The following is a 16,275-nucleotide window of genomic DNA, read 5'->3' as shown; positions in this document are numbered from 1 at the left end:
CGATTCAAGAAATGAAGCATAAGGGCTTCCCTGGTGGCTCAGTGGTTGAGAGTCCGCCTGCCGATGCAGGGGACACGGGTTCGTGCCCCGGTCCGGGAAGCTGCCACGTGCCGCGGAGCGGCTGGGCCCGTGAGCCATGGCCGCTGAGCCTGCGTGTCCGGAGCCTGTGCTCCACAACGGGAGAGGCCACAACAGTGAGAGGCCCGCGTACCGCAAAAAAAATAAAAAAGAAATAAATAAAAAGAAATGAAGCATATAACATGCAGACTTGAGAACAAGAGCCACATGCTGAAGGTGGTGGCACAAGAGGATAGAAGTAGCCTGCTTTTGATCATGTGGTTGAGCTCCTGTACCATCCCTGGGCAGCCTAGGAAACTTCTTGTGATGTGGGCAATTTGTTACTAAAGCAGGGCTGTCTTTCACTCTCAGCCGAATGAAGTCTTCGAAGATAGAGTATTAATGAAACTCTCAGGATTCTAGTCCCTACTAGAGTCTTCTGTCTTGATCCTCTGGTCACATTAATGTCAATGTGATACGTTGATTCATACCCTATTCTTGTATCAAATCTAACAGGCACAGACCAATTACAACACGTCCCCAATTTCCCTACCTGCTAGAATTTCCCTAACCCGCACTTTCTAATTCAACCACTTGTCTCATTAACTATGTCTCTATTGGTGTAGCTCATTATACTCCTGAATGTTATTATATATATTCTATGTAAATGCCAAAAACTCAAGAAAATTCAGCAAAGCTCCTGTAGGGAAATACGTTCTAGGATATTATCTTCAAATTATCTCCTCCAGAAGACCTCCACCAAAAAAAATGGTTTTTGTACCTATAAAGATGATATTTTTAGAGATCTCCTTACCTGAGGCAGGAAAAAAGTGTGGCTTCTGGGCTTAGTGTGACCTAAATCTCTCTCCTCCATTATTCATAAGGCTTTTCCTTTTTATGGCTCTTTTTTGATCCATACTATGAAAATTCCTCCCCCCCCCCTTAAATTCAATAGCTTGACCTAAAAATTATGTTTCTTGACTCATCAAGATCTTTTAGTCTAACTATATCGTGCCTCACACAGCTGTATAAAGACATACACATGCACGCACACAGAGGCACATGCATATGTATTAAAGATCAACCCTTTGATTCTTGAGAACAGTATTGTGGAATCTAGAAAAATGGTACAGATGAACTGGTTTGCAAGGCAGGAATAGAGACACGGATGTAGAGAACAAACGTATGGACAGCAAGGGGGGAAAGTGGCGGGATGGGGGTGGTGGTGGGATGAATTGGGAAATTGGAATTGACCTGTATACACTAATGTGTATTCAATAGATAACTAATAAGAACCTGCATATAAAAAAATTAAATTAAATTTTTAAAAAAAGAATCCTTGATAAAAACGTTTGGCTCTGACTGTTCAGAAATCCTTCTGGGAACTAACAAATGTTATTGTCCTTGTTTTAGCCATGCTCCAATTACAGGGATAAGATGTTCTGCAATACAGCAGCAGTGCTTTTTGTGTCCTTTCTTCCCAGTGATTAAACTGGTTTAGATTTTAAAAATTAAGACTGATTCAAACCATACTAAGCATGGAGTCATTATGGAATCCATGTTAATAAACAAAATAAACTACTTTGTCTAATGTCCATTGGAGATATTGAAGATGGATAGATTCTGCACCCTTTGGTCTGCCCTTCCAAAATAACCCAGCCTACTCTTCTCTCCTTAAACTACTTTGGTCTTCTTCAGGGCAATTCCCTGAAGCTGGATACTGACCTGAGGAGAACAAGAAATCTCTAGCAGGGAGTGGTGATCATCCAGAGAGAGACTAGGAAGTTCACTGATATATATGCAATTACACACTTCTCTTTCCTCTCTTTCATCAATCCCCAACCCAGCCCATTACACATGTTTAATCAAGTAAATAGATTCACAAAAATCATTTTCAATAGCATGATCAATATGGGCTTGTCATTTAAATGCAGAAGACTAGGGTTCAGCTCTTTTCTCTTCTATGTGTGTTACCATGACAACTACTTAAACTCTCTATGCCTCAGTTTCCTCATCTATAAAACTGAAACAATAATGTCTACCTCAGCGTGTTCCCATGAAGATCAACAGAGTAAGTATATGTGATAACATTTCATAAATTGAAAAGTGCTATGTGATTTTGTTATTATTATTATTACTATATTAATTCTCAGCTTCAAACAGGATAAGACTGGTATTAGCAACCTTGTATAGAGGCCAAGGGTATAACCAAGGAGGGTCCTAGACCAACATCCTAAAATGTGGTACAGAACACTAGTTCCATGAGTTATTAATAGATATTGTGTGTTTTTTTTTTTTCAGTAAAAGGATCAAAATTAGCTGGGAAATATTTGTTTAAAAGGTAAATCAGGGTTTTTTTAATTACAGGACTTCTCAGAACTTTTAATATGTAATGTAGTTGGTGACACTCCGAAAGGAATATCATCTGTAGTGTTTACTCCAAATATTTGCACCCCCAATTTCTTTTTGTAAACTGCAACCTCCAGCAAGTACAATTTTATCTTTTGCTCACTCTCTTCAATTTCTGCACTCCTATTTTCTGTTACCTAATTCTTAGAACACTTTCTCTAATTTCTGTTTTGTTGGATTTCTGTTAACAGGCAGAGAAAGATTTTCCAAAACAATGTTTTATTGGAGCAAAAACCACATGGTAAAGCCCACTCTATATAACATAGTTACAGGAACTCAAGGGAACAAAATATTAACAGGAAACCAAAACATCAAAAACATGAATTGCACTGTAGCAATACCTACCCCTCTCTGACCTGCAAAGCAAGATTTCATAAAGGTAATTAATCAATCATCATAATTTATATTTATTCCTTCTTATGAAACAATACTATGATATGAAATCTTAATCACAGGTCTCTTTACTTTAGATTTTTAAGACCTACCATCTCAGCTACATATTTTCAAGTTCCATGGTAATTTTAGGGGGTTGTACTCTAAGACATGGAGCTCAACAGGCACTGGTTTTACACTAATATAAAAACAGAGTGCAAAGTAAGTTTTTGCACTTGGCACATTTTAGGCCTTAGCATAGCCTAAGTGACACTCACTTCCTTATTTGGGGCATGAGAAAGTTCCAGCACACTGTCAAAGTCACAAACTTGCTCTGCTCTGTGTGTGCACTCGTAGATGCCTGAAGCACACACCTTCCCCTTCTCTCAAATGTTTTCATGTCTATGAGTCAGATCATAAGTTCTGGGGCCAAACTCAACTCCCTTGCCCCTCTTTTTTTCCTTTTGTAGCATATTTAGTACTTATAATCCTTCCCGAACACCCAGAGGCCACCCAGGTGTGGTGTATCTCTGATTGTGGCAGTTGTCTTTCTAAACTTCACCTATACCTCCCCCACTGTGACCTCCACACTCCCACAGACCCTCATGGCTCATTTTCTCCACTCCAGTTAGGGCAGCCAGGCACAAGCTCCACCTAATTTACAAATGACTACATCTGCCAAAGCCTGTCTGGAGTCAGAAAACAACCTGAGTTTGATTTGAGTGTGAAAACCACTGTACTCACTTGTTTGTTAAAGGACTTATGAAGATGTGTTAATCATTTCAATTTCTGGACCTCCCTACACCCCCCAAAAAATGAAGAAAAGAAAAACAAGTGGGAAGGAAACCTACAGTGTTGTTTCACCTCCTTTTGTTACCATGCCATGACACAAAAGTTCACAGACTTGTAGAATCTCTGAATGAGAAGGGTTTTAAGGTCAAGATGGTTTAAAGCACCTAACCCATGATGAAATTGACATGTGTACTAGTGAAAAGAGAGTAGGCTTTGAAGCCACACAAAATGGGTTGGCTTTGCCACTTCCTAGTCACATGGCCTTAGACAAGTTACTTAACTTCCCTGAGTCTCAACCCCCTCAAATGAAAAATGAAGAAAATAATGTGCAAGGTTATCATGAAGATATGAGGTTATGTACTTAAGATGCTTAATGTTGTGTCTAGCACCAAACAAATGGTAGCTATGATCTTATTTATTTATTTACTTACTTATTTAATTTCTACATACTTGACAAATGACCATCCTGCTGCCTTAACTTCCCCTCAGGGATGAGAAACTCTTTGCTTTCCTAGTCAGCCCATTCCATCTTTGGAAAGTCCTCCAAGAGTTACGAAGTGTTTCCCTATTGTTGGAATTGCCAGCTTCCCAAGGAGGAAGAGACTGAGGTGGATGGCAATAAGGCCTATGTTAAAGACTAACAGAGGAGGCTGTGGATTCAGATCCATCGGAAGAGAAAAAAATTCAGGCTCAATCAGGTCAACATGTGCTCATTAGCTCTTCTACACATGTATGCATACCTACCCCTTAAGCCCCCTAGAAGCTTCGCTAGTTCAAAATTCAAAGAAGGTTCACTCTCCAGCCTTTCCTGTGTGGATGGATGGGAGGAGAAAAGGCAGTGTGAATTAAAGCAAGGAATCATTATTTCCCCATACTGCCATCTTAGGAAGTTTGGAAGTGGTGTTTAGGAGATACTGGATATTTGTCCCTCTTATAAGATGTTGTTAACCAAAGCTCTGATGTCAAATAGGTGAATACTCTTTGGGAGCCATGTGCCCATTAATAGATCAGGCATCTTCCCCTAATACTTTGGATTGGGATGAGGAATTTGAGGAACAGCATCCTGGTCCCACATTTTAAAGAGATCACCCTTCCTGAACCCAAACAAAGCACCTCATTCTTGCCTTAAACATATATCTTTTGCCATTTTGGAATGAAAGGGACAGAGGCTTCAATCATGTTGTTGAATTTAAATTGGTTCCTCTAGGATTTCAACTCATTGGTCCTCATTCTACATCTCTGGGCCACGAAAAAATGAAACTCATCTAATGCTCTTCTACTCAGAAGGTTTTGAAGACTGAAAACAAATTCATGATCAAATATAATATTCAAGTATCTTGTTTACAGTATGTCAAACACATGATTTCTGGAAATACACAAGCAATTAACCGAATTTTTCTTTTTGTTTGGACAGAAATGACTTCAGACTTGTATATCCTCCTATGAGTCATCATGAGGATGAGTTCAAGAATACACATTCCTAGGACAAACAACAATAGATCCCTTGACAATTGTAAAGATGCCCAAAGTCACAAACACCATGACATACAATTTTCCTTCTTAAAATGAAGCTTTTGCACTGTCTTCTTTAGGAGTACTTCTCCACAGGTCCAAGAACTACAATAAATACCGTAAAACAAGAGACAAACTTTTGTGTGTATGTGTTTTTTTTCTGGGAAAAAAAATTCATAACTTTTAAAAGATTCCTAAAAGGGTCCATGACCCATCAAAAATTAAGAACACTTGAATTTGTTGGTGGCTCACATATGTAATATGAGCAAGTCTACAATATATCTTACACAGAAAAAAAAAATGGAGGAGGATTCATGAAACTTTGCTAGTAAATAAGCTAATGTGACATTCCAAAATTTTTATTTTCTTTTGAAGAACTAGAATTTCTTAGACCTGTGTTAGACACAAATGGGGTGGCAGCTCAGCTGACAATGATATCTCCAGAAACCATGCCTGTCCTCTGATTCCCTTCCTCCAACAAAGACCCCCTTCCTATTGGCACTTGATCCAAGCTAAGCAAATCAGAATAATTCCCTGAAATTTTTCAGGCTGAAAATCTTGAGAAGGAAAGAGAATGAGAGAATGGAGATTACATCTAGTAAGAAGCAGAAGCAAGAGGTTGAATAAAGTCCTAGGAACACGGGGGTCCTGGTTCCATTGTCTCCTCCCTACCCTACATACATAAGCTGCTAAACCCCCCTTTCTTTTCTACTTGCACTAGGTGAAGTCATGTTTCTGTCATTTGCAACTAAAGAGTCCTGAACTCTTTATTTTCAACATCAGCTCTACCAGTTATCTTCATTTTCAGGCTCCTTCTCAGTAAAGGAACAAAGATACCCTCACAAGAAGAGGATATCTGCCCTGGCATGCTCTTAGCGGAGTTCATTCTCTGGGTAAGTGACATGCCTCCACAGATGAACCTCATGGGCAAAAATTTCATATTCACGTCTAAGAACAATTACAAATTACCATAAGACATGGGCCCTGATGGTTCTCAACAAGTTGAAAGAAAGAGACTATATAAAGCAAAACGATTAAAAATGTGGCTCTGGAAATAAACTCCCTGAGTTTGAATCCTTGACAAGTCACTTAAATTCTCTGAGTTTCATTGCCTACAAAATAAACAAAATAATAATAAAGCCAAGTGCATAGAAGAGTTGTGAAGATTGGATAAAACCATGTATACAATGCACATGTTATGGACTTGATATTTACAAGCATTCTCTAAACATGGACCATAATATTATGATTGAAGCTTCAAATGTTTGCTTCTTGAATGCCAGTATGTGAAAGCTATACATATATACATGGCATTTGAAAGGAATTTAGACATTATATGAGATGCTGAATGTTCGTGAAGGGTTTCCAGCAAACACTCACTTTTATATTGTCTTTTGACATCTCTGCCTCCAAGCTTCTAAGGCTATGGAGGGTGTTAAAGTGATCTTGCATAGCAAATTAAGTCACCATGTTAAGTCTCCTGATTCTAAATTCTATAATGTATCCACTTTGCTTTGTTTCATTGCATTGCTGTTGATTTGGGATATGGTTATTTAAAAATTCTTTGCCGGGCTTCCCTGCTGGCGCAGTGGTTGAGAGTCCGCCTGCTGATGCAGGGGACACGGGTTCGTGCCCCGGTCCGGGAGGATCCCACATGCCGCGGAGCGGCTGGGCCCGTGAGCCATGGCCGCTGAGCCTGCGCGTCCGGAACCTGTGCTCCGCAACGGAAGAGGCCACGGCAGTGAGAGGCCCGCGTAACGCAAAAAAAAAAAAAAAAAAAAAAAAATTCTTTGCCCCTCCTTCCATCTTGAGATAGAGTGTAATTCTCCTCCCTTTGAATATGGGTTGGTCTTAGTGACTCACTTCACTAATTTCTAAGGCAAACTGCTTCTGTCTGGATCTCTCAAGGGATCTTTGCCCTTGGACCCCAGCTGCCATACTATTAGGAATCCCAGACCAGATGGATAAGCTCTATGTAGGCCAACAGCCTCCAGCTAACAGCATCCTCTGAAACCCTAACTGGAAGCCAACATTGGCTGCCAGACTCTGAAGAAGATTTCAAGAGGCTCCAGAGACCCAAGTGAGGATTACCAAATTGAGCCCAGTCAACCATCAAACTGTAAGAGATAGTAATAATATATTGTTGTTGTTGTGTGCCATTAAGTTTGGGATGGTTTGTTACATATCAACAGATATGTAGATAACAGAATGGGAGCAGGGGTACAGAGAGAGCACTCATACATTTGGGCACTATTTGTAGGTGTAGGCAACAAACTTCACAGAACCAACTGATCCCCTGTAGGCAAGGCTCAACTGCTCTGCCCACACATAAAAGGAATATAGTGCAAGCTCTGATGATTTGTCTTTGCCCCTCTAATATCAAGTCACCCTGTGCATTTTGCACCAAGAGAAGAATAGAAGAGCTTGCTTTGCAGGAAACAAATCCCCCATAGTCCATTCCTTTCCATTCAGCGCATAGTGCAGCAAAAAGTCGGGAGCAGTTGAATGCAATGTCCTTTCCCCACACTCTAAAAATAATGGATGCTCAGTGCACTCTGAACATATGTGTATGGATGAGTGGGAGAGCATCCCTCTCCAGCCCAAGATTCATTGCTCCTCTTCCCAACCCTCTACTCTCTCACCGTCCCCAACACTACCACCCCACCTCATTGCTCCAGGATCTTTACCATCTATTATTTTCTTATTCCTTCAGCTTTCATTTCTCCATTGCTACTAGATGCCCCGTTTCCTTAGACAGCTTAAATCTTTGCCTTCTAACAAAAACAAAACTTTCCTTTACCTTATTATTTTCCTCTTGCTCTTCAATCAACAAATATCTGTGAGCCTGCCATGGCCCAGTTACTACATCGTGTGCTGGACTTTGGAGATGCCATCAAGGAGTTCCCAGACCAATAACGGAGCTCAGGTGCCAAGAAGCTTCTCTTCACAAGGAAACTTCTTGCCATAAGTTCAACTCTCTTGACTGTCTTCAGTGAAGACTATTCTTCACTGTCTGATCACAATTTTCCCTGCTAGGACCTCACCTCTAGTCCCACCAGCTCACTGCAATTACTCTTGCCAAGGTCTTAGTTGCTAAATCCATAGAGCTGGTTTCATCCCTCATCTCACTTACCTAACAAACACTGTTGGCCACACTCTCAAACTTAGAATTTTCTTCTCCTTTCTCTTCTTTACATTAAACTATATGAAGTAACAGTTTTTGTAAATCAAAAACAGTCAAATAGCCAAGATTTGGAGGAAGAAAGGATGAGTAGGTGGAACAACAGGGAATTTTTAGGGAAGTGAAACTATCCATATGATATTATAATGATGAATGCACATCACTATACATTTGTCAAAATCTGTGGAACGTACACCACCGAGAGTGAACCCTAATATGAACTACGGATTTGGTTGGTAATGACGTGCTGATGGTGGTTCATTGATTGTAACAAATGTACCCCTTGGGTGGGAGATTTGATGTGCGGGAGGCTGTCTGGGGTGTGATGAGAGCACGGAGAGAGTATAAGGGAACTAGTTGTACTTTCACTCAATTTTGCAGTGAACTTAAAACTGCTCTTTAAAAATTCATCTATTAATTTTTCTAAAAAGGGCAAATATCAGCAATTTTACATGGTTCAACCCAACAGTGCTACTCTCTTCCTCTCTGGCTGTTCCTTCTAGGTCTTTTCAGGCTTACCTCCCTCAGTTCCTTTCTTAGCTGTTGGTGTTCTCCAGGGTTCTGTGTTTGCTTCTCACTCTGAGATCCCCACAGGAAAAAGCCTTCTGTCATTAGAATCTTGCATATCAGGCTCCCAAAAATGCTCATCCACATCTCTTATCCTATGACCTCAAAATACTGGGCAACCACCTCCAAATGCCATGAAGGTTGTAGGTTGCATTTCTGCCAATCTCAGACACAAACACTGCTTCCAAGTTTGTGTGGGGAGGATCGAGTGCCAGGAACTTTCCATCAAAGGAAAAGAAAAATTAGCCTTTTAAATTCTTCCTCTCAGATAACATGAATGCAATAGATTCTTTTATGAGAATTTGTCACTTCCCACTACTGCCAAACATCCTTTTTCTTGCTTCTCTTTGGGCTCCGATTTGTGGTTCCAGAGGTGCTCACAAATTAGCACAGTGTTTGCAACAGTTCCACATGATATTTTAGAACACTTTGCAATATTAAGCAATTTAAATGATTCAAAATATGTATATCTGTAAACCTAGACATCACGCATGAAAATTGATGCTGATTTTTAACTATCATAGGTTAGGTTTCCTGGGACCAAACTCTGAGACTGAAATTTATTAGAGTTTTACAGGGAAAAAACACTCAGTGGGGAGGGGCATTGAGGGAAGCAGGATTGGGCAAAGGGAGAAATTGAACTTTGATGCAATTGTTGATGCAGAGCCTCGGTCAATACTACTGGAAGCTTCGGAGCAGGGATGGTTGGCCGCTCAGATTTATCCCAGTGGTAGCACCTCAAAACTGACCTACCATTGAACAAAGGCAGTTCCCAGGGAGAAGGCATAACCTAGGGTGAGGCAGGTCCCTTCAGTAGAGAGCAGTTCCTGGAGAGGGAGCCATCAGAAGCAAACACCGCAGCAGCTGCAGAAATGAGGCCTCAGTCCTGCAGGGAATCTGGATTGCACATCTTAGTGTCCATCACATTGATGTGGGCAGCTAAATAGACTTTAGATGGTAGAATTGCAAATTCTATAATATTTATTAAAATTTTAATACAGTTTGTTTAAATCTTGAAAAAATTAAACAATTTTCATTTTATTTTGTTGGGTTTTTTTTAATTGTCAAAGGAAAGCCTATGAAAATGACACTAACATGGTTGAAAAGAAAAATGTATACAAGCCAGAATTCTGGCCAAAAATAGAGAAGTCACATATGTCTCGCTGTTTATACTTGGCACTGTGAGTTGTGAGTTCAAATGTGCTGCAAGTAATGACATTCTTTGGAAGAACTCAAAGATTACACATAAAATTTTATGGATCTTCTAAAAGACAGAAATCTTGATGAAACGCATAGCAAATCTGACCTTATAACTGCTTTGAACACATGATAAGAATGCCCACTAAATACTATTACACTAAAGCAATTAGACTTAACTAAGTCTAAAATAGATGATACATTAGAATAATTATGTGAAACAACAGAAAATCCTCAAATAAAGAGCAAATTGTGGTCTTTGTTAGAAAATGAAATTATTTCTATACTTGTTCTGATTAGTTATTTGGTATGAACTATTGTTTATTATTTATTATAAAAATAAAGAGATTAAATGTGGATGTTTTATTTTTAAAAGAAATTTGAAGTATTTTCATTTTAGAGTAAATTATTTTTCTAGATGAAGAGAAACTACATGTGGAAAAATGCAAAAAAAAAAAAAAGTGGCATTTTAATTAAGAATAAAGAAATTAGGGCTTTCCTGGTGGTGCAGTGGTTGAGAGTCCGCCTGCCGATGCAGGGGACACAGTTTCATGCCCCGGTCCGGGAAGATCCCACATGCCGCAGAGTGGCTGGGCCCGTGAGCCATGGCCACTGAGCCTGTGCATCTGGAACCTGTGCTCCGCAGCGGGAGAGGCCACAACAGTGAGAGGCCCGCGTACCGCAAAAAAAAAAAAGAAAGAAAGAAAGAAATTAGAACAAAAACCAAATCTGTTTGCATAGATGTGAAGAAGATTCACCTATAAATAATCCTGAAACTAATTTCTCTAGAAACTATTTTCTGGCCATTTGAGATCAAGGCACAATCTCAATTGAGACTAAGAATGACAACAAATATAGATAAGTTGTCTCATTGAACAGGAACCCCAAAGAAGATCAGTGTTGCCTGGGGAACCACTACCAGAAGCTAAGAGAGACTGAAAGGATAAGGGTCCAGGCCCAGTAGACCTACTTTGACCTTCTGATAAGATTTCATTAGAAGAAAAATGGGGAAGGATTCTGCTACTTAAAGAAAAAATTTAAGCCACTGATCTAAATTAACAATGTGATTTTTTTAATTTACATTTTTTATTATAAGTACATTTTGAATTTTAAATTTTAATATTTTTTGAAATATTTATTATTTTATACCTACTAAGACCTATCTTTCCTATTGGCCCCTGCAGTTTAGGGGGGCATTTGGGAACACAGGGGTAAAAGAGACCACTCAGCTAGAAGAATATTGAAAGACTTTACTGGTGTGTGGTATCCTATACTGCAGGGAAATAAGCCATTGTTCCCATTTTTCACATATATATTTTAATTCAAAATATGACTATAAGTTCCCCAGGCTCCTTCCAGGAGGTGTTCCTTCTCATTAATTCATGTAACAGAAGGAAAAGAAGGTAAAGTCTTTATGATCTCTTGCGTGGGCCTTGAATTTTCTGCTGTTCTATGGTCTATAGCACCCTTAAGAGGCAATGTGTTCAAAGAAGCCAGTGGCCCAGATTCAATGTTATCAGTAACTATGGATACTGTTCCAAGTATAGTTATAGCACTTATTTATTCCAAGTTATCAGAGACTAATTTGAGCATGTCAATAGGACAAGATATTGAGTCAAGTTCTTTGTATCCTCAAGTAATAAAATTCATGAGTATTTATACACATCAATAAATGTGAAGAAGGAGTTACCAGTTAGAATGCTTTAAGCTTCATGCAATAGAACATCCAACTCAAAATGGCTTAAATAATAAAGCTATGCATTGTCTCATATGACAGGAAGTTGAAGGAAGAACAGATTTAGTGTTAGTTCAATCTGCAGCCCAACAATGTCTTCAAGACCCAGGTTCCTTCCCTCTTTCTGCTCTGCCTACACCAGCATGTTCATCTCAGGCTAACTCCCCTCATGGTCCAAAGATGGCTGTCCAGATGCCACCTGCAAACACAATGCTCTGGAGCAGAAAAGAAACTGTTCGTTTTCATAGATCTCTTTCTAAGAGTACTGAGAAACTTCTCCAGAGGCCCCTCAGAACAAAATGTCAGGGCTATTGGTCAGAATTTTGTAACATGTCCACACTTAAAACAATCACTAATGAGAAGACTGGGACCACTTTTCTGGTTTAAACCAATCATTATCTGCTCCCTGGGACTCCTTAGAAGCACATGGCGGGTAGATAAGTGAACACAATTAGAGTTCTGTTCGTTGCCAAGGAAGGGTAAACAGCTTTTGCTTCTGAATGTCTGAATAATGTCTTAAATTGTGTATTCATACAATCCGTTTCAACAATTTAGGAAATGGTAAATCTTTATCAGTAGGCCTCACTTTTCCCAAGTCTTTTTATAGTACTTAGTTAGACCAAAACAGCTTGCAGATATTCATCCATCCACTTATTCATTCAGTTAAGATGTTCTGAGTACCTATCATATTCAAGATATAGTTCACTTATGGAAGACTCAATAAAGCAAAGTTTATGTCATCACTAAATTTATTATTTGGAAAACACCAAACTTTAAAAATGATGTAATAGTTTCTCATGCTGTAATGTGAAGATGACTTTCAAATTAAATTCACCCAAGTTCCACAACATTTTCAAGGTTTCTAGCCTAAACTTACAAATACAATTTTCTTAAGAGAAAGTAATGGAAACAATTTGGATAAAGTATTGAATTTAAGAGTTACAGGGGAATTCCCCGATGGTCCAGTGGTTAGGACTTGGTCCTCTCGCTGCCAGAGCCCCGCTAAGATCCCACAAGCTGTGCTGTGCAGCCAAAACAAAAAAAAAAAAAGGAAAAAGAAAACAAACCAAAAAAAAGAGTTATGGGAAATGGTAGATTTATTCCAATAATCCTGATTGACAAATATCAAACATAAAATATTTATGTCTGTAAAATATGGGAATGTGATGATGGGAGAAAACCCAAAACAATGGCATTTATTTTGGGAAGATTATCCTGGAAGAGTTATAATAACAAATTTGAAAACTATTATAGGAATTAGACTTGAGGTTATTTAGTCTAGCCCCGCCATGTACTGATAAGTAGGGAATAAGAGAAGACTCTGCCATTAACTGAAAAATTCCAGGGACATCCTAAGAACTAACCCCAAACCTGGTATTCTCCAGGACACAAAAACTTATTTGTTTTCCTTGGAGATCTGAACCAGGAAGTTTCTTCTCACGTTACTCCTAAAAGACAACCCCACCAGATGTATGTCAGGAAAAACCAACTAACTGAATTAAAATATGCAGAAATGCAGGGAAGAGAAGACTAAAGAAGGGAACCCAGAGAGAAACTGTGATGGTATTAAGAATGATTCTATGTTTTTGTTTTATTTTATTTTAACTATTATTCATCCTGGATAATTTCTGTTTTGAAAATGGGTATCTAACTTATTCTATAAAGAGCTCAGTAATCAAGTAGCAGAAAGGTAAGCATTCTGTCAGCACCTCAATAGCCCATAGGTGTGGGCATTGGAGAAAGGCACGCTCTCCAGGTGGGAATAGCTTTTCCAGGAGAGTAGCTTGATAAGGGGATCCTGACTGGATTTCAGCCCCCTCGTCCCCTTGGCTAGGGGCCCTTGCTCAGGGTACACAACACATAAATGTACACAGTGGCCATGCATGCTGGAGGACAAAAATTTGGAATTTCTGAGGTTGTTCACCCAGACCCAGAACTTGAATGCCATGTACAAAGTCAGGATAAATCCACTCTACCAAAATCTTTTTTCATTACTGGTATCTTCAACTGTTGGCACAATAATCTTAATCATCTGACCTTTTAGAGGCAATTTCCTCATCTTGGCTGGACAGATCAGGCTAAATGCTACATTTGGCCCTATTTTTAAATTGCCCAGATGGTGTGAATGGGTGTGTGGCGCAGGGTGCCCACATAGGCTGGGCTACTTCCAAGGACTATTTGTACCTTGGGTGTAACCAGCAGCTGCAGACAGGAGTGGGGAATGGAAGTGAAGGAATGGTAAGGGTAGGGTCAATGCCTTTCTTATCTGAGTAAAAGTGATTTCACCAATTACCCTGGGAAATGCTGAGCTTTAGTTTGGATTTCAGAGGGGTCACTCTTGGTCACCCATAAAATGGCAGCCAGGTACCCAACTCCCAAGTTCACACATAGTCACACAGCCAAACTGATTCCTTCCAGCCCTACCAGTGCAAATAGTGGCTGGAACTCAAAGACAAGCTTGTAGCTAAAACTGGCTTGGGTCCAAGCCCAAGCTAGCAGCCTGCAGCCCAAATCCAGCCCACCGTCTGCCTTTGAGCAGCCCATGAGCTAAGAATGTGTTTTTACATTGTGCATGGTTGGGAAAAAAAAGTCAAAAGAATACTAATCTTGTGTGATGTGTAAAAGTTACATGAAGTTCAAATATTCACAAATAAAGGTTGATGGGAACACAGACACGTTCGTTTGTTTCCATATTGTCTGTGGCTGCCTTTGCACTCCAATGGCAGAATTGAGTAGCTGCAAGAAACCGTATGGTCACAAAGCCTAAAATATTTACTATTTGGCCCTTACCAGAAAAAATTTGTCAATCCTAAGCTAAGATATTAAACATGTTAGAGATGGTAGATAAGAACATCTCAAAAAATAAGTTTCAGGCAAACCAATAAGACAAAGGCTATCAAATAGCCACATTCAAGTCTGAACCCATAATTAAGACTAAGTGATTACCCTGAGGATTAGGGTAGTAAAAAAAAGAAGGGACATGCAACATCTACACTCTGCACTTGGTAAGCGTGCAGATGATAACACCGTGTTGCTTGCTGCCGCATCTCCATCCTAGGCCACTTCTTAGAGCTGGGCAGGTGCTCATTAAATAGTTATTCAGTGAATGAAAAGGAAGGAGTAGGAAGAAACATAAACAAGTGAAGCAAGAGTTGCATAGGGTTAGGAGTGCAAAAGGGACCCCAAGTACAACGACTTGTCTACCCTCATGTAATATGTCACGATTCTTAAAAGGTAATAGAAATGCAGGTTTTGGAAGCTAACATATCAAATGCTAAGTGTGTGCCCAGGAGACTAAGAAATGACTACGTAACTACAGTGACTGCCATGATGCCCATTCAAGCCCACCTTGTCCCACTCCCTTCCGCAGTCACCAGACACTCGTCTATTTAGTCCAGAGACTAACTTCAGACTTGGAGATTAATGAGGGGAAGGAAATCAAATCTGAACCTCATGAAATAAACAGCACCACTTGTCACTGTTGATCTTTGATTAACTCGCTCTTTTTTCCGAACCAGGGCCTCTCTCTCTCTCTCTCTCTCTCTGTGTGTGTGTGTGCTTGCAGGTGACACCCACACATATCCTTCAGTGTTGGCAGAGATGCTCACTCAGATAACAAATGGAGTTCATGCTGCACATTCTCATCGTCGTGTGTCATCATCACCAAGCAAAACCACAACTATAGGAAAACAAAGCTGTTTGCTGCTCTTCTGTCTCAACTGACATTTCCACCCAGCTCTCACAACTTGTTCTTTGGAGCCAGAGGAGAATTTCAATCTGTCACTGAGATAGCTCCGCCAGTTGAAGTGTAAGTAGAACCCGATCCACCCCTACTCGAAGATAAATTCACCTTTCTGTGACTTTTTGTCCCCTAGAATTCCCAGCATTCCAAAACTTTTCACCGAGTTTACACAGGCAAATAAGATAAGGAAATGGGCTTGGGAAGTCCACATTCTGGCCTTTAGAGTGGCCTCAATAACGAGGTCAGCTCAGAACAGATGAAATATCCTTGGATCATCCATATTTAATCCTTAATGTTTTTCAAGCGTGGAACCCAGTGTCCATACCCTGAAAAGAACGAAAGGCACACTGAGGAAGCGTGCTCCATTCTTCCCTGGACAGTGGCCTGGGTCTCTAAGTGCTGAGAGCCTGAGAATCTTCAAGCGGAAAGCACTCATTCCTTTGGGATGCCAAATCAGAGAAAGTTGGGAGGTCCACCCAATCAGATTCATTCCAGAAGAACCAAACTTCTTCTGAGCACCACTATTGAAAAGCCAAGAGTTAGTGCCTCAGCTAAGGAGATGCAGATAAGGTAACAAACAAGTTTCTGGTGTGACTCCCAGACCATCCCATTTGCTGCTGCTTAGGGCAGTCGTCAGGGCCCCCATTATGATGGATCCAGAATTTTCTTTGATTTTTCTCACTCATCCATTATCTCTGTTCCAGACAAAGG

Source organism: Stenella coeruleoalba (genome assembly GCF_951394435.1).
Source record: "Stenella coeruleoalba genome assembly, chromosome: 6".
NCBI classification, from domain to species: domain Eukaryota; kingdom Metazoa; phylum Chordata; class Mammalia; order Artiodactyla; family Delphinidae; genus Stenella; species Stenella coeruleoalba.
Note: the sequence above shows the minus strand (reverse complement) of the source record.